General features: G+C 45.7%; 1 protein-coding gene across 1 annotated transcript in view; it reads right to left on the bottom strand.

Annotated features, from left to right (window-relative positions):
- The window catches only part of ZMIZ2 (zinc finger MIZ-type containing 2), a 108,503-nt gene extending 93,100 nt beyond the window's left edge, over positions 1–15,403 (bottom strand). The window contains exon 1 of the mRNA XM_081843279.1: positions 14,916–15,403. The gene's annotated coding sequence lies outside the window, so the exon portion shown is untranslated. The remainder of the gene's footprint in view (positions 1–14,915) is intronic.
- Positions 15,404–22,135: the final 6,732 nt, after the last annotated feature.

The following is a 22,135-nucleotide window of genomic DNA, read 5'->3' as shown; positions in this document are numbered from 1 at the left end:
GCTACGTGCCATAGTCCCTCTTTCAATCCAAGCTGTGTGGGGTGTCCTTTTGAAAAACAAAACACTCTGCCACGTCAGTCACCCGACCCACCAATGCCGGGCATCTGTTTGCACCATCATCTGTTTGATGCCCTACAGGGCACCAGCTTGTTTTTTTGGCCTCGGTTTTTGCTTCCAGGACTTTTGAGTGACAGGCTGCCTGGTTTGCACTGAGCAAACAGAGCTAGATTGCTAGGTGGAAAAGTTAATACCAGTTATGCTTTGCCACCCAATAGCACAATACTGGACAAGGCGCAAAAGCAAAGGTGCATTGCCCCCAAAAAATCTGAAAATGTGTTGTTGTTTTTCTGTGCTCCCTCCCTCCACCACCCTCCCCCTTCAGTTGTTGAAAGTCCCACTCTCCAAAACTGCACACCTCCACGTTCCTGCTTTAAAGCACCTGACCTTTAGAGACACCTGTTTTTAAAAGCCCCTGCTGCATTATATAAGCGAGTGGGCGGATGACTCAGTACTTAACCTAGTTACCTAGTGAACTATTTCACCACTAACGCAATTGGCAATCTCCTCGGGGCAGTGGGAACGACGGCACCACACCCTGTGTTGGATGTGCAGAAAAGGGACAGCCATAGCTGTGTTCTGAGAAGCAAAAATAGCCTAGAGTGCAAAGCCTCTTGGCTTCCATGGGACAAGTTTAATGGACTTAATAAACGCAAGCAGACCTTAATATTTAACCTGATATGCCCCATGGATCAATAAAATTATTAGGGAATTGCATTCTTCTCCAAGGGGTTCAGGTACATGATCCCCCCCACAACCCACATTTTGCCCTGACAACAACCCTGTGAAGTAGGTTAGGCTGAGAGCTGGTGACTGGGGCAGGGTCCCCCGATGAATTTCATGACCGAGCGGGGATTAGAATATGGGTCTCCCCGGTCCTAGGCCAACACAAAAACCACTACCCCACATTGTAAAGACACTGTGTGTTTGCAAAAAAGCACTTCTTGAAAGGAGGTTATAGGACTAGGAAACCCTTGTGAGCTAGGAATCAGGCAGCGGGGGTTCACATCCGAAGCAGACACCTCATTTCCAACTTTATGCATGCTAGGAAAAGGTACGGTAAAGGTAAAGGGACCCCTGACCATTAGGTCCAGTCATGGCCGACTCTGGGGTTACGGCACTCATCTCGCTTTATTGGCCGAGGGAGCTGGCGTACAGCTTCCAGGTCATGTGGCCAGCATGACTAAACCGCTTCTGGCGAACCAGAGCAGTGCACGGAAACACCGTTTACCTTCCCGCCGGAGCAGTACCTATTTATCTACTTGCACTTTGACGTGCTTTCCAACTGCTAGGTTGGCAGGAGCAGGGACCGAGCAACGGGAGCTCACCCTGTCACGGGGATTCGAACCGCCGACCTTCTGATTGGCAAGTCCTAGGCTCTGTGGTTTAACCCACAGCACCACCCGCGTCCCTAGGAAAAGGTGCTGGGTGCCAAATAAAATATCCAGGGCATCATCGAGTCTGATGTTCTATGGGGCCATGGCATTCTGAAAAAGAGGAGCTTCAATATGACTGCAGCATTCTGTGAATGAGATACAAGCAACACCAGGTAGCCTTCACCCATGCAGGCCTTCTGTTGTCACGGGAGATGGATCTAACCTTGTCTCATCTCTGCTGTGATGTTCCTTGGATCCCTCGCAAGAGTCTGTCTGATCGGCAAGGTCGCAGACGTCACATTAAAATTTCCAATGCCGCTACCTTCTGCCTAGCAGAAACAGGACTGCATACAGACAGCACTTTATTCTGTCTCCCCAACATTTTCCCTTAACTTTTTTTGCACTTCATGTTACCTTTCCCACAAAGTAAAAGCCACTCCTGGAAACCTAGTGGGATCGAACAGAAGTTTAGCACTTGTTTCTGTGTTAATGGTTTCCAGAAGAAGAAGAAAAAATAATATCATTTGCAAATTGTCCATGTCAAGCTTACTCAGAAGTCTTTGGCAAAGGACCGTATCAAGAACTTTCTGAAAGTCAAAGTGCTGTATACGCTGCCTACTGCACCATTCACCAAGAAAGCGCTCTAAAAAGTTAGTTAGCCAGGACTTACCTTTACAGAAGGCCGTTTTATACCAATTTGATACCAATTCTGCATCAGCTACACTGACTGCAAATATGCTCCAGACCCAATTCAAAGTGTTGGTCATGGCTTTTAAAGAACATAACTGCTTAAGGCCAAGTTACTTGAAGATCTGCCATAGGCAGTGAAAGCCTGGCTAATTTTGAACACTGGGTGCATGAGTTCTGGATTGGCTCTGCCAGTGCACTTGTCCATACCCTTATCCAGGTAATCTGCAGCAATGCATGTTATTAAATAATAAAATAAGCTCTGTGCCAATAAAGCAATTTGTTTGAAAATGGGCCTGCGTGTTTCGACTAATTAATCTGCAATAGATACCACCTCCCAGATCTTAACACTCACAATCTCCAACATCACTTAGAATCGGGCCGCACCTACAGAGGGTATGTTGAAAAGCGTGATGAGGAAAGGAAAACAGAGAAGAAAAAGTAATCCTTTCGACACTCGTTTTAATACACGCTGGCTTAAGGCTGTCAGACTCTCACTGGGCAGGGCTGCAGAGGGGTTGCCAACTTTTCAGCCAGCCCCTGTAACTGTGCCTCTAGCACCTGTCAGGTTTACAGAAATTAGCAGGCGATGGCGTCTAGCTCCTTGCCAGGAAAAGCCTGTGTATCAATTAAACGCACAGAAGCAATGCCATTTAAATAATAATAAAGATTGACAGTAGCAGCAATTCACATGCTGTTCCTTTTACCCCTGGTGGAACAACAGGCAAAAAGGGTCTGAAAAACAAATACAACGTTCAGACCCTCCAAGCGTCCCTATTTTCCAGGGACAGTCCCGGATTTAGAGAAGCCGTCCCAGTTTCTGATTTAATCCCATTCTGTCCCACTTTTCCTTGGAATGTCCCTATTTTCATCAGAGAAATGTTGGAGTGTATGGAGTTATGCAACCCCTGAGCTAAGGAGATAAGTAATGATACAACCTTTAGAAGTTTTCTAATGTTTGATGTTTTATTATGCTTTTCTATATGTTGGAAGCCACCCATAGTTGCTGGGGCAACCCAGCCAGATGGGCGGGGTATATTTTTATGGTTATTATTATGATTATGAAATAGGACATCCCTATTTTCATCTGAGAAATGTAGGAGGGTATGAATAGTAGTATGGCAGGCATATGCCTGGATAGAAGTTGTATTATTTGTTTGTTTGTTTGTTTACTGCTCTTTATCAAAAGATCTCAGAGGCCAGGCAGTGTTATAACATGTGAAGCATATTCCAAAACATCAGTGATAAAAATGTAATAAAAACATAGTAAAAAACATACTGACAGTTCCGGGCACAGAAGTCAGTAAGGAGAAAGCACAGTAATGTGAAGAAGCAAACAACCTCCTGAAATTGTCAAAGAGGCACATTCTTTACATATTAAATGCCTTGAGCAACACCAATAATGGAGACTGTAGATATTTTAAAGTGGAACTGACATAAATTCAAAGCCAAACCTCAATTTCACCACAGTGATTTTGAACATTTAAGTCATCTGTTCGTAAATAGTAATAACAGCTTGAGGCATAGTAAACTGATTTTCAGAATTGTATGTTTCTCAATTGGGCCTAGTGGTTGAGGGGTTCTCATATGAAACAGAAGAAAATATTTCATGGCTGCATGGGGGGGGGAGATGGGGAAACCTTGGCCCTCCAGATGTTGCAGTCTCATTAGTCACAGACAACATCACCAATGGTCAGGGGTGATGAAAGTTCTACAACAGGCATAGGCAAACTTGGCCCTCCAGATGTTTTGGGACTACAACTCCCATCACCCCTAGCTAACAGGACCAGTAGTCAGGGATGATGGGAATTGTAGTCCCAAAACATCTGGAGGGCCGAGTTTGCCTATGCCTGTTCCACAACATCTGGAGGGTCTTGAAACTTATTTCATTGTTGCAAAAAGATTCCTGAAGACCAAGCTGCTCTTAACAGTCACAGAAAACAGGCCATTATACCCTGGTCACTTGGCAATCCTGTTTGCTGCTTCTCTGCCTATTTAACTATTTCAAAGCACTCCAAACAAGAAAAACAAAAACTAGATAGGAGGTATCCTGTAAATCAGTGATGGGGGAACTTTCGCCTTCCAGATGTTGCTAGGCTTACAGCTCCCATCGTCCCTGACCACTGGGTATGCTGGCTGATGACAGCTGGAGACCAAGTACAGCCACAGATTCCTCTTCCATGCTGTAAACACCATGCTATTGCTACATCATCAGCAAACTATGGGCAGCAGAGGAGCAATCAAATGTTTGCATACTTCCCTCCCTCTGCTATGCATTGCAAAACTAGCATTTTAGAGAGGCGGCTAGCCTTCTACGGGGCTGAGAGCATTCAAATATTTGACCTCCCTGCTGTAGACTGTACTGGTACAGTCCAACATGCAGATGCATTATGTAAAGGTTGCTGGTTGTTTAATTTGGCTCTAAACCCTGAAAAACTTTGTTCCAGGAGACTGAATATCAAGCCCTCCAACAGGCAATTCCACTAAATTTTAACCAAACTGGCTTACTGCCTTGTGTTGTTTGCATATTTATCTCCAGATTTACTACAATCAGGACTATTTTTGTTCCCTGGTTCCTAGTTCCCTATTCACATGGGTTCTGAGAAACATAATCGAGGCTGCAATTCCAAGTACACTTATTAGGAAGTAAATTTGGTGGTTATTATTTCTGAGTAAACGTGCTTAGGATCATGCTTGTGAGTTAAGGGCTACAGGAAGATAAGAACTACACTGTAAACTTATTAGTATTTATTTTACTTAAAACATTTTTCTACTGCTCTTAGGTAAACCTCAGGAATTAGATTCCATAAAACTATTTCAAAGGAATACAGTGGTACCTTGGTTCTCAAACTTAATCCGTTCCGGGAGACCGTTCAACTTCCAAAACCATTAGAAAACCAAGGCGCAGCTTCCGATTGGCTGCAGGAGCTTCCTGCACTCAAGTGGAAGCAGTGTTGGACGTTCGGCTTCCAAAAAATGTGTGCAAACTTGAACACTTACTTCTGGGTTTGCGGTGCTCAGGAACGGATTTGTTTTGACAACTAAGCCGTTCGGGAACCAAGGTTACTAAGGAGTAAAAACTAGATATATATTCCAAATATATATTTATGTGTAGTATTCCTTCATTTTGTTTTACCAGCTCAGATGTCATGATAAACCATGGTTTATTGTTACAGCAATGGGCTGCGGTGAGCCTCTAGCTTATGTACTCATTGCCTTCTTCAGCACAGTCATGAGATAAAACTTTTACAGTGGTACCTCGGGTTACAGACGCTTCAGGTTACAGACTCCGCTAACCCAGAAATAGTACCTCGAGTTAAGAACTTTGTTTCAGAATGAGAACAGAAATCGCGCAGCGGCGGTGTGGCGGCAGCGGGAGGCCCCATTAGCTAAAGTGGTACCTCAGGTTAAGAACAGTTTCAGGTTAAGAACGGACCTCCAGAACGAAAAGTTCTTAATCCAAGGTATCACTGTACTTCTGGTTTTGATGAACTGTAGTTTAGCGTTACGCCTGGACCTTAAACGGTGGTTAATCTTAAATACAGTTTGTTGAAACAAGCCAGCTTCATAATCCATGGTTTGATTCGGGTATGCTTCACGCGAACAATTGTAGGCTCACATAAATTGTCAACCAAGAACGAAAGAAATCAGAAGTGAACATTTCCAGTCTCCTCTTCACGGCTGTGTCACAGGAAGAGAAGAAACAAGAGCACAAGCCCAAGGCTGACTGCAGCTTCTTTTCATCATGATAACAAACCATGGTTTGTCATGACATTTGAACCAGCTCAGCATCTGTAAAAGCCATAAGAAAACTCAACCTCCCGCCAATTTCTTGGCTAAAAGTTAACTATTTGTAGTATTATTTGTAGTGGCTACCGTCACTGCCTTTTGTCCTGAAAACAGTAAATCTGATCAGCTACAACCAGTGCTGTTTTTCTAGAAAAAGAGGTGCCGGAAGTAAGTTCCAGCGAGTTCTGGCTATAAAAAAGCTCTGGCTACAAATAAGAAATCTGTCTTATTTTGGCTCTGAGCAAAATGCCTGGAGCAAATTTCAGTCAGCTCATATCAACCAGCTCTTACGGAAGTCCTACATTCCTTACTAGGAGCTCATCCAGACTGCATTTTGTGCTGAGTTTCTAGGCACAAAGTCCGCGCTTCAAAGCTCCGTATCCAAGCGGTGTTTTGTTCTGTTCTGTTTTGGTTCCAATGCTTTCCCTGGGAAAACCAGTGTTTTAACGCTGAATTGGAGCTGATGGCAATTGGTTATTTCATGGATTGCCATTTGCTCTGGTTCGCCTGTAAAATGTGGGTTTTCCCAGGGAAAGCGCTGTCTGGAAAAACCCAACAATAACAACAACCTCAGACATGGTGTTTTAAAGCGCTGACCTGTGCCTGGAAAGCATGGCGCTGATGGAAACCTGGATGAGTCCTAGGAGACACTATAAACAAAAACAAACAAGACAGCTACCATTTCATACACTCCACCTACACATGTCATTACGATTTACCCAGTTCAACCCAACTTGGAGATGCTGCGGATTGAACCTGGGACAGTCTGCATGCAAAGCAGATGCTCTACCACTGAGCCACGGACCTTCTAAAGCAGAGCTTTGTCAGGATCTACTGGTAGATCCTGGGCTGATGTGCAGAAAATGGATTTCCAGCTCCAAATAGTTTTTTAACAGCAGCAAATTACACTGCAAGAATATTTCTATGAGTGAAACCAAGTCTGGTATGTGATAACTGCTTATTGGACTCAGTGTAGGGGTTGCCTTACACCAGGCATGTTCAAAGTCCATTTGGGGGGCCTAATCCAGCCCGCCGGTCGATTTAATCCAGCTCCCATGGCAGTATATGTCCCGGGGTAAAATCCTAAAAAACACTCAACAACTTTGGTTGGCCCTCATGCATGATCTCTTTATCAAATCTGGCCCTCTTTGAAAAAAGTTTGGCCACCCCTGCCCCACATGTAGAATTCTTGACACCCGCAAAGTTGTTGTGCTTTTTTATGAAGACCCCAAAATTGTTGAGTTTTTTTTGTTCTGTTGAGCTTTTTCCATCGAGTTGCCATATATCCATGTTTTAAAGTTTTAAAGCCCAGACCAGGGGTCAGCAACCTTTTTCAGCTGAGGGCCGGTCCACCGTCCCTCAGACCATGTCGTGGACTGAACTATATTTTGGAAGGGGAAAAAATGAATGAATTCCTATGCCCCACAAATTACCCAGAGATGCATTTTAAATAAAAGAAGAAGAGGAGGAGTTTGGATTTGATATCCCGCTTTATCACTACCCTAAGGAGTCTCAAAGCGGCTCACAACCTCCTTTGCCTTCCTCCCCACAACAAACACTCTGTGCGGTGAGTGAGGCTGAGAGACTTCAGAGAAGTGTGACTAGCCCAAGGTCACCCAGCAGCTGCATGTGGAGGAGCGGGGAATCGGACCCAGTTCACCAGATTACGAGTCTACCACTCTTAATCACTACACCACACTGGCTCTCCACATTCTACTCATGTACAAAAAGCACAAATTCTACTCATGTAAAACACCAGGCAGGCCCCACAAATAACCCAGAGATGCATTTTAAATAAAATGACACATTCTACTCATGTAAAAACACGCTGATTCCTGGACCATCCGTGGGCCAGATTTAGAAGGCGATTGGGCCGTACCTGGCCCCCGGGTCTTAGGTTGCCTACCCCTGGCCTAGACTCAGTGTCACTTCTTCTGCACTCCCAGGGTACTGACGGGTTGTCTTTGGAAAGTTTTAAGCTGTGTGTTAGAATCCCCCATCTACAGTCATTCAGACAGAGATTTGACCATGCATACAAGCAAGGCATTCTGCTATCTCGATTGTGGTGGGCAAGCAGGAAATCTGAGTCTTCATTTCCCATGAGGCTCCAGAACGATCCCAGCCACTATTTTGGACCTTAGTGGTTCTACTACAACAAGGCTACAATACTTCCCCTTTGTGTGTCTGGTGTGTAGAACTTTGCTGAATACCACGCCCCACTCTTCAGTGTTAGAAACTCAGGTATATAAGCTAGGAGCCAAATGGCTCCTTAAACCAAGGTTGCAGTCGCCAAAACGGAAGGTCTAGTTGCCATTTTTTGATAAGACGGCTCTAAAGTCTTATTTTTCAAATGATGGACTGACTGTGATTGATTCTCAGTTAAACACCTGTCTAGTTTGGATGACAAACTTGAGATAAGTTGAGCTTTGAAAACTTAAAGAAAAGTCCCTTGATCCAGGGACGGTCCACATATATATTGGCCTATTCTGACCTCTGTTTCTTAATGGTGACTGCTCCTGCTTAGGCTACACAGAAAAAGCAACTGGCTTCCAGAAATTCATTCCGATTGTGCAGATAAAATATAACTGATAGAACTCTACAAGACGGGGTTTTAGTGTGCGAAAACAGTCCTGATCCAATGATCCCCAGAAGGTGAAGATGTCAGGTGCCATCCTGGCACCCAGGCATCTTCCATTGGCCGCAAATGATCGATGCAAAATGCACCTGGCGCCTGGCTAATTTGGAACATCAGGAATAGGAAAGGTGAGGGGCAAAGGAAGAAGGGTCCTACAAGCACAGCACCAGGCCAAATTCAAGGTGCCAGCACTGCCCGAAATGTCTTGAGCCCAAAGTACCTAATAGCTTGCCTTGCTCATCCTCAAGCTTCTTGACACTGACCCTATTAAATTAGCTTCCAGGTGGAAAAATCAAAATTGGAAACAGAATTGTTAGAACCCAAAACTAAGATATTATCAAGAATGTATAACTTGCTGTTGAAGTGGAATACTCAGGATGAAATGGTGAAATCTGCTATGATTAAATAGGCACAAGATATTGGATATAACATTATGTTTGCTGACTGGGAACAGTTGTGGACCACAGGTATGAAATTTACAGCATGTAATGCCTTACGAGAGAATATTATGAAAATGATATACAAGTGGTACATGACACCAGTCAAGCTTGCAAAAATCTATCATCTGCCCGATAATAAATGTTGGAAATGTAAAGAGACTGAAGGTACATTCTTTCACCTTTGGTGGACGTGCCCAAGGATTAAGGCTTTCTGGGAGATGATCTATAACGAAATGAAAAAGGTATTTAAATATACTTTCCTGAAGAAACCAGAGGCCTTTCTCCTGGGCATGGTCGGCCAATTGGTGCCAAAGAAGGACAGAACTTTTTTTATGTATGCCATAGCAGGAGCAAGAATACTTATTGCAAAGTACTGGAAGACACAAGATCTACCCACCCTGGAAGATTGGCAGATGAAAGTAATGGACTATATGGAATTGGCGGAAATGACTGGCAGAATCCGAGACCAGGGAGAAGAGTCGGTGGAAGAAGATTGGAAGAAATTTAAAGATTACCTACAGAAACATTGTAAAATTATTGAATGTTAGAAGGATGTTGGAACGAAACGAAGTGGTCTTACCAATAAGGTTAAAAGGAACATGTAAAAAGGGAATGATATTAGATGAAAATTTGAAATTATAATATGTGAAGACAAAGAATTAAGAGAAAATAGAGAGGGTATGGATTTGCTAAATTAAATATTTGAATTGGAATACGAAAAAGGGAGGTGTGAGGAAGTCATGAAAATAAGTAAATGAACTGTAAGATATAGAAAGAGGGATTTGTTTTTAATTGTTTTTGTTTTTCTTAGTGTTTGTATTTTTTGTGTTTTCTTTTTACCATTTTTGTAACTTTTCTCTTGTGGAAACTTTAATAAATATTACTTTAAAAAAAAAAAAAGACACTGACCCTATTACCAGCAGGTGAAAGCTTGTTGGTGCTGCTGCCACTGGGAGCTGCCTGGTTGGTATTGACCCTGGACAAGACCTTTCCAGGGGCGATTCCATTTGTGGAAAGCTCTTCTGAGTGAGGTGCGTCCGTCTCCCTCGTTGCTGACTTTTAGAATTAATTTAAAAGCATTCCAGTTTATCCAGGCAACTGGTGGCTGAAAGATAGTATTCCGGGGCAATGTTTCTAAACAGTTTCTAGAATGGTTTTTTAAACTGTTTTTGTAAATGTTTTATCATTGCTGGGTCTGCCCAGCTCCTTAGGGAGGAAAACGCACAGTATAAATCGAATAAATAACACATAATGTTTACTGATAACATTAGCTGATCGTGTCTATGAGCTCTAGGTATAGCTATCAGCTATTGAAAGTTGTTTTGAGTTATCATATTGAGTTACAACCCTGGAGCGTCTGCAGGAGTACAATGGGTGGTATTTGGCTGCTCAAAGAGACGGATGCTGCCACTGTAGTCTTATTCATCAAAACTCAAGAAACTAATTCTACGTGTGCAAGTCATTATAGAATTAACAAATCCTGTAATATTTATCAACTTGTTCGCTTTTGGACTGTCTCCTCAGAACTTAAGTGTTCCTAACTGACTGGTTTTGACCTGCTTTGGTTCCTAATCATACCAAATGCCCCTGGAAATTATTATTATTATTATTAACTGTATTTATTGGTAGATACATACACATACACACACAAAACTCAAAATAACTTACAATATAATTAACAAAATTAAAACCAATGCAAACCTAAAACAAAATAAAAGCTAAGATCATTCATATGCATAGAAAGCAGCCTAGCACATCCCATTAAAGAAGGCTGGAATACCCCAAACTCTCCAAATTAAAGGCCAAACGCCTGGATGAAACAGATTGTTTTTGCCTGGTGCCTAAAAGCAGCGAGTGATGGGCCTCGCTGAGAAGAACATTTCTTAAGTGGGCAGGGGGGCACCAAATAAAAGGCCTGTTCTTTCTTGCATTGCCACCCTCCACATCTACCTCAGAGGACACTCTGAGAAGGACCTCTAAGGAACTCAGTGTCAGGATTGGCTCATTATTACCTTTCTGACACTCACAGCTGTGAGAGAGTGGTGCTACCCCCCCACACACTTTTAGGGAGTTTTTCTTCTAAAGGTTCTTTTTTTTGGGGGGGGTACTTTTATAAACCTTGGAGTTTCCCATATCTGCTGACACCTTCCCTCTCTTGTGTGGGCGGATAGTGCCCAGCAATGCACTCAACTCAAGCCTGAGAACCTCACCATTGCACAGAAAACCCTTTTCAGGAAAAGTGTTTATCCTTACAGTTGCATGCCACGTGTGTGATAAGAAACAAGTCGTCTCCGTGCATGGATCAATCAGACCGTTCTAAGGCCTCATCTGCACTATGCCTATAAAGCATGATCAAACCACTTTATATCCCAGGTGCCCCCAAACGAGACTGGGAATGGTAGGTTGTTAAGGGTGCTGAGAGTTGTTAGGAAAGCCCTATTCCCCTTATGGAGCTACAGTTCCCAGAGCGGTTGAAGAATAACTCCCCCTTCCCAGGGAACTCTGGGAATTGTAGCTATGTGCAGGGAGCAGAAGTCAGCCAGCAACTCTCAGCACCAGAATACAGTGGCATTGTCTGAGCTGGTAGAGGCAACTGTAGACTGGGCTTTTGGCTGAAATGTGTGTTGCACAGACCCAAATACAAGCAGGAGTCAGGCGTCCAGTGCAGCAGTATCCCATGCTCACTTCACGACCACATGTCTATCATGCATAGGTTTCCAGCAGCAAGTTCCCAGTAACCCCAGTTAAAAGGTTCTCAGGTAGAAGAGCTGGGAAAGGCTGCTTTCTAAGATCTGCTTTGACCACTGCCAGTCAGAGTAAACAACCCTGGGACCAATGGAATAACCTTAGTCTAAGACAGCAGCTTAAAAGCCACTTCATCACTGTCTCATCAGCTGCAGCAACAGTGATGGAAACCAATGCGCCAGGGCTCTTAACAGAATACAAAGCTAGAGAGAGTTTATGCAAGGATTGTGCATGAGCAAAAAGACCCCGCAAACCCAACCCTTCTCCGTCTAGCACAGTGAAAAAGCGACTAAGGGAAAAGGAAGCAGATCACACAGTCTCTGCCCTCCCCCAAATTCTCCCTCTTGCAGGTGCCCAAACATCGCCATGGCTGCCATATCCTACAAGTAACATGGTAAAAGAAAAACAATACACCCAAGAGAGAAGGAAGGGAGACAGGCAAGATGAGCTTTGCAGAACCAACCAAACCAGCCAAACTCCTGCTGAGTATTCCTGGCTCTGTGATTATTCTGGTTCATTCAAGAAATCTTAGTGCTTAATATATATTTATAGACTCAAGCTACTGACTGCGAGAACGGGCATGCCCTCCCTCAACCAGACAGAAAAGGGGAAGCATCACCCCACATTGCCAAGAGGTTCTGCCTGATGCCCCATTATTGTGCCCGAGGTGCACAAGACAGGGCCTTTCTGTTTGTGGCACTCAGACTGCAAAGATCCTCTGCCCTGGTTCCCTTGAAGAAGAGGTGCTGCTTTACTTGCAAATGGTCTCAGGTTCTCCACGTAAGGCTGTGAAAGACCCTTGCCTGAAGCTCTGAAGACCTGTAGCTAGTCAGGGTATGTTATGGAGAACCAATGTGGCACATTCCAGGTCTTCTCCTCAGCGGTGTGCAGTCAGTGGACTAGGGGACTAGTCTAGTCTCCTGAATGTTCCTTGATGCCTCCTTCCCAAAGCCTGCGAAGCTTCGGCCCAGCTTAGGGAAGGAGGTGCAATGCTCACATGCATGATATCACGTGTGCAACATGACCCCACCAATTGCCCTTGCAAGTTGGTGCCTCTGGCCCTAAGTGAAAAATTTCACTGCACACCACTGGCTCTTGTACAACTGCCACCACCCCTGACCACTGGCCAGAAGGGCTGGGACTGATGAAAGTTGCAGTCCAACAACATCTGGAAGGAACCACATTGGCTAGCCCTAGTGTGGACAATCCTGAACGGATTGCCCTGGCCTAGATCCAAATGATAATGTTTCATGACCTGGCCGGATATTGACTACATCCAACCCTCCTCTCTGTCTCTCTTGGCCCTGCCCACAGTTTCATTTTGTTATTCTCTCATTCATTTGGTTTCGTTTATTTGTTTTGAATAAAGTTTCTCTCCCCTGCCCGCTTTGATTGTCGGCCACTTAGGATGTTTCGCCAAGGGTATTTATGACATGTTTTACTATACAATCCTAGGCATGTCCACTCAGAGATAAATCCCACTGGATTCAATAGGGCTTACTCCCAGGTTAGTGTGTATACGATCACAGGATTAACAGATCAAATAAAAGGCCTCTTGACAGTCTGGGAGGTTCCTTTACGCTGATCCAATAAACCCCAAATTCAGGTAAACCTGGGAAATGCTCTGGCCCAGACAGATTAGCAGTGTCTAGAAAAGTCAGAAGCACAAGATGAGTTGAGCAACCAGCAACCGGGAAAAGAGGATACTCTCTCTCACCCCACCTTGCTGCATTCATCTGCCCAGAGCAATAAGATAATTTAAAAAAAAAAATAATCCAGAAAACAAGAGCAGCGTCAGCAGACAGCTGGAGACCTACCCCTACTTGCCAGCAGACCATGATCGGTGCACAAAACAGGAGAACGGTGGAATCTCAAACTTGTGTTGCAATCAAAAGGCAGAACAATAAACTTCTTTTTTGTGGTTTTTTTGGTGTTTTTTTTGCTTAATGGGATATAAAAATACCATCCAGCTCCAGAGAAGAACAGATTGTAACTGTGTGAATATCCTAGCAGCCTGACACCGTCCTGTTCTCTACTTTGGACTCATGCAAGTGGAGCACCTCAAAAGGGGTGAAGATGTGGGGAAATCTAAAGCTGACACCCACGCTTCCTAAGTTTCTGGCTTTGAAAAGCCCCGCTGGCCTTGCACCCACCACAGATGACTGAAACCGTGCATGAGACTTCCACAAGATCAGTCAGCTACAGTACTTAAGAACTAAAGTCGCCAGATGAAGCACCTCCAAGCTCTCTGCAGTACCTGGTCTTCTCACACTCTCCCTTTGGAGTAGGGTTTTTCAGACACAAACTATAGGGTGGCATTTGAACAGGGGCCTTGGCATTTAAAATGTCCTCTAAACAGCCAAGCACAAGATTTGCTTATCGGAGGAAGAGATATCCTTCTCAAGTACCAAAGTATCTCCCCTTTAAAAAAACAACCAAGGAGAGCCGTGCAGGGCCACCTCATTCTCAGTCTGAATGCCCAGGGAATGGCATCCCTGCCCGCAGGAACACCAAGTGATTTTACCCTCACCTCCACAGCACACAGGAGCCAACAGCTGGCCAGGCAGCAGGTGCTCTTTGCAACAACCCCGCTCAGCCTCACAACACCCCCCCTCCCCAGGTGCCCACATCTCCCATAGCAGGTGCCACATCGTGCCCACATCTCCCCATGGCATCAGTTTCTGTTGCCATAGAAACTCACTTTCTCTCTCTCTCTCTCTCTGGCACACTTTAGCCAATAATTATAATATTTTTATTTATTTTTAAAATTATTTTCAGAACAACAACAAAAAATATGGCAGACTGGGTGAGGTGGGTCCCCCCAATATCTGGGTAGGGTCTCCACCTCACCCACCCACCCCTCTCCCCGCCTCTTCTCTTTCTGCCCACCACCAAACCCTCCCAGTTGCCAACAGGGAAAAAACAACAGGGAAATCCAGGAGCGCCCAGCAAATACGAACAAGAGGGGGAGATATTTCTCTGTGAAATAGCCATTGGAGGGGGGGGGCGAGGTTTAAAAACACACAAAGCTCTCTCTCACACACACAGACACACCACCTCGCCTCTCTCCCTGGGGAACATGCCCCCTTCCACTTCCCCCCACAAAAAGCCACAACCAGTAACACAACAGATCCACCTTGCCTCGCCTCCCCCCCCCAAAAAGACCCCCCTTCAGCCGCCACTAACCTCCGAAGCAGGAGCCTGCGGCTGCCCAAGAACCCGAGCTGAGCCACGTTAAAATGGCCTTTTTCTCGTCTCTCTTCCAGGCGTGGAGGGAGGAGGAGGAGGAGGAGGGCTCGGATGAGCCGCCGCCGCCGCTGCTCTCCCTTCTTCTTCCTCTTCTCCTTCCCTTCTGGGGTGTGTGTGTGTGAGAGAGAGATTGTGGGTCTTCAGCAGATCCTTGTGGCTCCTACAGATCTCTCTGCCCTCGCTCCATCGCGTCCGCTTGGCTGTGGCTGGCGGGGGGCTGGCTGGGAGGCGATGGTGTGCAAGTAACAAAGCCCCCCCGTCCCCGTCCCCGCTCCTCCTCCTCTTCCCTCCCCCGGTGCAGGCGGCTTCTGCTGCTGCTGCTGGCTCGCTCGGCTCGGCGGCTGCTGCTGCTGCTACTGCCGGAGCCACAAAGCTGCGAGCGCATCGCCGCTCTCCACCTCCATTCTGCCTGCGCTTTCCACCTCGCAGCTCCAATTGCACAATAGAGCCCCGGCAGCCTCATCAATATTCATGGCCCTCCTCCTCCTCCTCCTCTTAGGCTAGAGCAATAGAGCTCCTATCTCCCGGTTCGAAAGGAGGAGGAGGGGGGGGAGCTTGCTTTGCATTTTGCATTGCACTCTGCATTTTGCAAGGAGCGCGCGCCGGGGGAAGGGTCCTCCCCGGGCGCGAGAGGAGGGCGACGCTGCCGTCGGGCAAGGCTCGCAAGCGGGAGCAGCGTCTCCCCGCGGGTGGGAAGGTGGTGGAAGGGATCAGACAAAAGAGCGCCGGCTCCCTCTCCGCCTCCATCGCCCCCAGCCCCCTCTGTGCAAAAGCTGCAACCCGAGGCGCGTTTAAGTCCCCCTGAACTCAGGAGGATTTTGCATTTTATTTTTTCCCTGAATTGCACGGGTGGCTGTGCATTTTATTTTACGGTGGCACCCTGCAAAGATGGGTGGGGGAAGTAACGTGGAGGGCTGCTGTGTGTGTGTGTCTGTCTTTTTCTCTCCCCCCCCCCCAGCCCACACACTGAGGAAAGGAGAGGCTGCAGCCTGGTAGATGATGAGACGGACGTCCATGCCTCCAGCGTAGGGGCCGCCGCGATGACGAGGCTGAGCTGGGAACTCCCGGTTCAAAGCTCCCCGCAGCTATGAATACGCCACGGCTCCCGATCCCCGCCCGTACGCAACCCGTACTCGAGACGGGGAAAGCCGCGCAGGGACCGTCCTGCCTCGGAGGCTAGGGGCGCCCTTGCAGCCAGGCGCTCTCTCCGTATTGAGAGATAATAGCCCTGCTGACCTACCTTACGGGGTTGTTGTGAGAATTGCTTTTCAGAACCAGGTGGGTTCAGGGGTGGAATGTTGGAGACCTCGGTTTGAAATCCCCATTCATCCAGGAAGCACTCTGGGTGGTGTTATAAGAATTTTAAGGTCTCTTATATGCAGTATATAAAATAGATGTTCATAAATGTACCAAGCAAACACATACATATATGTAAACCACATGTCTGAAACCCACAGAAAAGTCCTGAAACCATTTTCTCTCTCCCAAAATGACCTCAAATATTTCTCTGCAAGGTCGAAGGAAATGGGAAATCTCCCCATTGTCTCTTTCACAAATCCTGTCTTAAGGGCACATTTAAGATATGAATAGGGTGTGAGCCTGTGACCTGTGGCCTGGATTTAGGAATTGAGTAGTTATCCTAACAAAAGAGTGGCCAGGATGCCCAGGTAATCCAGTCAGGTAATTTGGCAGACAGAAAGAAACAACACACCCAGATTTCCACCCCTTCTTTGATATATTAATGGGGTGGTCTTGGGCTACACCCCTTCTGTGATGTATGGATGATGTATGGAGTGGTGGTCTTGAGCTACAGGGTGGGCAGTTCAAAAGTATACAGTGGTACCTCTGGTTGCGAATGGCATGCATGTGACATCATTTTGTGCGTCTGCGCATGCGTGAGCAGTGAAACCCGGAAGTAACCCTTTCCGGTACTTCCGGGTCGCTGCAGGACGCAACCTGAAAATGCGCAACCTGAAGCAAATATAACGAGGTATGACTGTGTAAGGGCTCGCACATCTTTGTCCTGGGTCCTCCTCTCTCCTGTGTGTGTGTGTGGGGGGGACGGGACACCCTGTTGCAACAGCTTTAATAAAGATCAGGCTTACTAACTGCTTTACTTCTCAATTTTCTCTGTTTGGCCTCTGTTATTTTCTCCAACCTATGGAGAACCTACAAAGGACTCTATAAGGGCTCTTGTGGACCCCATAAGGCAGGTGTAGGCAACCTAAGGCCCGGGGACCGGATGCGGCCCAATCGCCTTCTAAATCCGGCCTGGGGACGGTCCGGGAATCGGCGTGTTTTTACATGAGTAGAATGTGTGCTTTTATTTAAAATGAATCTCTGGGATATTTGTGGGGCCTGCCTGGTGTTTTTACATGAGTAGAATGTGTGCTTTTATTCAAAATGCATCTCTGGGTTATTTGTGGGGCATAGGAATTCATTCATTATTATTTTTTTCAAAATATAGTCCGGCCCACCACGTGGTCTGAGGGACGGTGGACCAGCCATGGCTGAAAAAGGTTGCTGACTCCTGCCATAAGGAAAAGGGAGCAGTTTTTGTTTACAACAGTGGCTTTGGCTCCCATCTCTTTTCAGACCAGCTGGTTGTGAAGACAAAACAGGAAGCCTCCTTTCGCTTCTTGGTGGAAAAGTGGGATATAGGGGAAATAAAATTACTGGACATTTAATGAACCTGAAGGGCTTTTTAATGTACACTCAGAAAACACAGCTTTATCATCCCTCCAAGGTCATTGGCGATGAGCCCACAGTGCCCCTTTTCCTCAACCACAGTCCTGTGAGGTAGGCTAGATTCCAAGATAGCAAGATGCCTAAGGCCACTCAGAGAGCTTTGTCACAGATTGAAGAACTGTTTGTGTCTGGGTGACATCCCACATTTGCTACCATGGTGAAACTTGGGTTGCTGTACAAGAGGCTCCTTTTGTCAATCAGTCTCCATCCAGGCACTGGCTGGATCTTGGTGGGCTTAGCTTCCACACAGTTCCTGCATCGGGTATCTTCAGACCAGGCGCTCCTTGGACCAAGTTACGGCATCCCTGTGAAATGACTGCATCCTGCTAGGATCCAGAGCCTCCTTGGCCATTTGTTCAGTTGTTTTCCAGCTCAGCTGTGCCGCCAAGTATGATTATGCATTTCATTATAGATAATATTATTATTATTATAAACACACAGAAAACGTCAAGCAGACTCATTCCTCCACCCCAGCTCCCCAAACATCTTAACTGCTTCAAAAGCATATGTTTGCTGCAGTCCCCACCATGTGCAGAGCACATAGAAGGTCTTCGTACAAACACTGGTGACAGGCTGTCCCCCTGCACACATGGTTGTGCAGCTACAGTCAACAGATTCTTGCACTACAAAACGTGAGGGGCTTTGATTATACTGTGACAGCTTTCCCCAAACACAGGGTTCTCCAAAAGATTACTGGACTCCAGTGCCCACCTGCTCAAGTCAGTTTGGCCAGTGGTCAGGGCCAGGATGATGAAAGTGGTAGACACGCAGAGGACAGTGCTAAATTGGATGTATTTATTATATGCCACCCCAATCCCTGCTAAGCAGTAGCAAAATTCCAGGCATTCCAGGCGCTTTACCCAGGGTGTGCTTCCTTTGAGAATCCAGCCATGACAGAGGCTGTAGCGTTTTAAGGTATATGGTCTATTTTGCACCTGAGATATACACTGAGAGTCTTCCATGAAGAGGGAGAGTTCACAGCATTACATCTCAAGTGGGCCTTGCTCCCTGCAGCTGTGTAACATTACAGCCCAAGGCATGCTCACTGCGAGAAGTGAGGTTGCAGGGAACCAGGCGGAGGGCCTTTTCTGTAGTGGCACCCACCCTGTGGAATGCCCTCCCATCAGATGTCAAAGCAATAAACAACTATCTGACTTTTAGAAGACATCTGAAGGCAGCTCTGCTTAGGGAAGTTTTTAATGTTTGATGTTTTATTGCGTTTTTAATATTCTGTTGGGAAACCCAGCCAGATGGGCGGGGTATAAATAATAAATTTATAATAATAAACACCATTCTAGTTCCAGTTACAGATAGGTAGCCGTGTTGGTCTGCCATAGTCAAAACAAAACAAATTCCTTCCAGTAGCACCTTAAAGACCAACTAAGTCAGTTCTTGGTATGAGCTTTCGTGTGCATGCACACTTCTTCAGATGAAGAAGTGTGCATGCACACGAAAGCTCATACCAAGAACTGACTTAGTTGGTCTTTAAGGTGCTACTGGAAGGAATAAGAAGTGTGCATGCACACGAAAGCTCATACCAAGAACTGACTTAGTTGGTCTTTAAGGTGCTACTGGAAGGAATTTGTTTTGTTTTCACCATTCTAGTGGCTCTCTCCCAGCCTCAAAATATGATTGTGCTCTTCAGCTGCCCCCCCCCCCAGTTCTACCTACTTCCTTTCTTCTTCCCAGAAAACTATGGAGCCCAAACCCCAAACCTTCCTGTAATCTCACATCCCTCCCCATCACTGTCTTTTGCACAAACCTGGGAGGGGATTCCTTTCGACTGTCTATTGTTTCATAATGACTTTCATTCAGCTAGCCTTGCCAGGTTAGTTTGCATAGGCCACACACCCAGGCTGCAGGCTGTATTTTCCTTTCAGTATCCCAGATATTACCTAGATTCTGACATGCATTAACTTCTTGGGTTTATGACATCACCTCCCCTTTCGAAAAAGGGACATCCCACCACAGATGCATAGAAGAAATAGCAGAAAGAAAGAAAGAAAGAAAGAGAATACAACTTTCCTGTAAAAAGACTTACTGCAGAGTTTAGCAGGCCAGGCATTAAAAACAACAACAACCAGCCTCAACACAAACACAATGACAGCTCATTTCCAGGCAATTCCTGGCTTTGCTGGAATTCCCCAAGCTCTCCCCTTTCTCCTTGGGGTACACCCTGGTTTGTTCTGCATCCTAAAGCAGCTGACCCATTTGGCAGCCCAAATGGTGAGTTTCATAAGGACATGTTTAAGGGCGATAGCAGCCCTCAGTACCAAAGGTGCCCCCCCCCACAAGCCCCTCCTTCACCACTTCATTATCCTCATTTCTTATCAGAACAATTCTTAAACCTCATCAACAGTGTATGTATTTGTTATAAGAATTTTAAGGTCATATATATATATATGTTCATAAATGCACCAAGCAAACACATGTTCATAGATGTTCATAAATGCACCAAGCAAACACATGCAAATATGTAAACCACATGTCTGATACCCACAGAAAAGTCCTGGAACCATTTTCTCTCTCCCAAAATGACCTCAAATATTTCTCTGCAAGGTCGAAGGAAGTGGGAAATCTCCCCATTGTCTCTTTCACAAATCCTGTCTCAAGGGCACATTTAAGATATGAATAGGGTGTGAGCCTGTGACCTGGACTCAGGAACTGAGTATTTACCATTACAAAGGAATCAACAGACTGCCCAAATAATGTAATCAGTTATCATTCTCAGGTAACCTGGCCGACAGGTTTTCTGCTGCTCTCGACTGCCTCTTCTGTGATGTAGGTAAGATGTATCTGGGTGGTGGTCTTGGGCTCCAGGGCGGGCCATTTAAAATGTCTATAGAAGGGCTTGCACACATTTGTCCTGGGTCCTTCCCCCCCCCCCGTATGTGTGTGGGGGGAGCACCCTGGTGCAACAGCTTTAATAAAGATCAGGCTTACTAGCCGCTTTGCTTTTGTATACCCTGGTCTGGTCTCTGTTCATTTTTCAACCAGTTTGAACCTTAAAAGGTACACACTCTCCAAAGGTCCAGTCTTCCTTAAGAAGCTGAACCCTTTAAAGGGACCCCATTTTTATTCTTATTTGATATTGTAGTAATTCAAGCAAATTATCCTAAACCAGGGGTCTGCAACCCGCGGCTCCGGAGCCGCATGTGGCTCTTTTACACCTTTGCCACGGCTCCGGGGCGGATATTAGCGAGGGGAGGAGGTGCATTGTGCGCCCCGACACTCCCCACTGTGGCGGGAGCTGTACTGGCTGTGACGTCGCATGGGGGCGGTGCGTGCATTAGTCACGCACCGTCCCGACGTCACCTTCCCGCCAGCTGTCAGATCGCTCCGGAGATATATTTGTTTTAAATGTTGCAATGGTTTTGCGGCTCCCAGTTGTTTTTTCCTTTGGAAATGGGTCCAAGTGGCTCTTTTTGTCTTAAAGGTTGCAGACCCCTGTCCTAAACCTCTCAGCAGTGTGTACTGTAAATGGACATTCTTGAGTGCTGGCTGTGCACATGTGAGTCCAGGCACACACTTTTAACAACCTTGGTAACCTCTGTTTCACACAGACCAGGGGAATTCCTTTTGAGGTGATGACGACTGTCTATTGCAGGAGAACTGCTGCAACCTGTATTTTTCCCTTCGATATCCCAAATATTAGCTAGATGCTGACATTCATTAATTTCTTAGGTTTAGGGAGGATTCCTCCTCTCAAACAGATATATCTGTACTGTGTCTTGTTGTTCCCTCCCCTCAGCTATTATTTCCAGTAACCTGAGGCTCACTGAGGGCAGGTGGGGCAAATATTTGTTTACTTCTGAGCCCAGCCATACCTTTTCAAGTTACAAGTTTCCTGATGTACCAGACTTGCACAAAACACTGAATTAAACAAAAATCAACTATATTTCGCCCAGCCCTACCAGCAACCCAACTGAAGAGACCTCACGTAGGCAAACAGGTATTGTGGTGATAGCTGGCGTCCAGAAAAAGGTCCCTGTATGCATATTAAAAATGTACAAGCACACAATACACTTCAGTACATCCACAGCTGGCTAACACACAATTTAATGTCAGTTTTTTCCTCCTTAATATTGCCTTATCAATGGATCGTGAAAACCTGAAGCCATCTCCAATGCCTCGAAAGATTCCATCAACAGTGTCTCCGAAAAAATTTACACATCACTTGGGAAGACAGGCGAACTAATATCAGTGTATTGGAAGAAGAAAAGATCACCAGTGTTGAAGCAATGATTCTTCAACATCAACTTCATTGGATTGGTCATGTTGTGTGGATAACTGATGATCATCTTCCAAAGCAACTATTCCAAGCTTAAAAATTGGAAAGCGTAATGCTGGTGGTCAACAAAAGAGGTTTAAAGACTGTCTCAAGGCAAATCTAAATAAATGTAGTATAA

Source organism: Podarcis erhardii, assembly GCF_964252035.2.
Source record: "Podarcis erhardii genome assembly, chromosome: 16".
NCBI lineage: Eukaryota > Metazoa > Chordata > Lepidosauria > Squamata > Lacertidae > Podarcis > Podarcis erhardii.
This window is presented reverse-complemented; position numbering and strand designations above follow the sequence as displayed.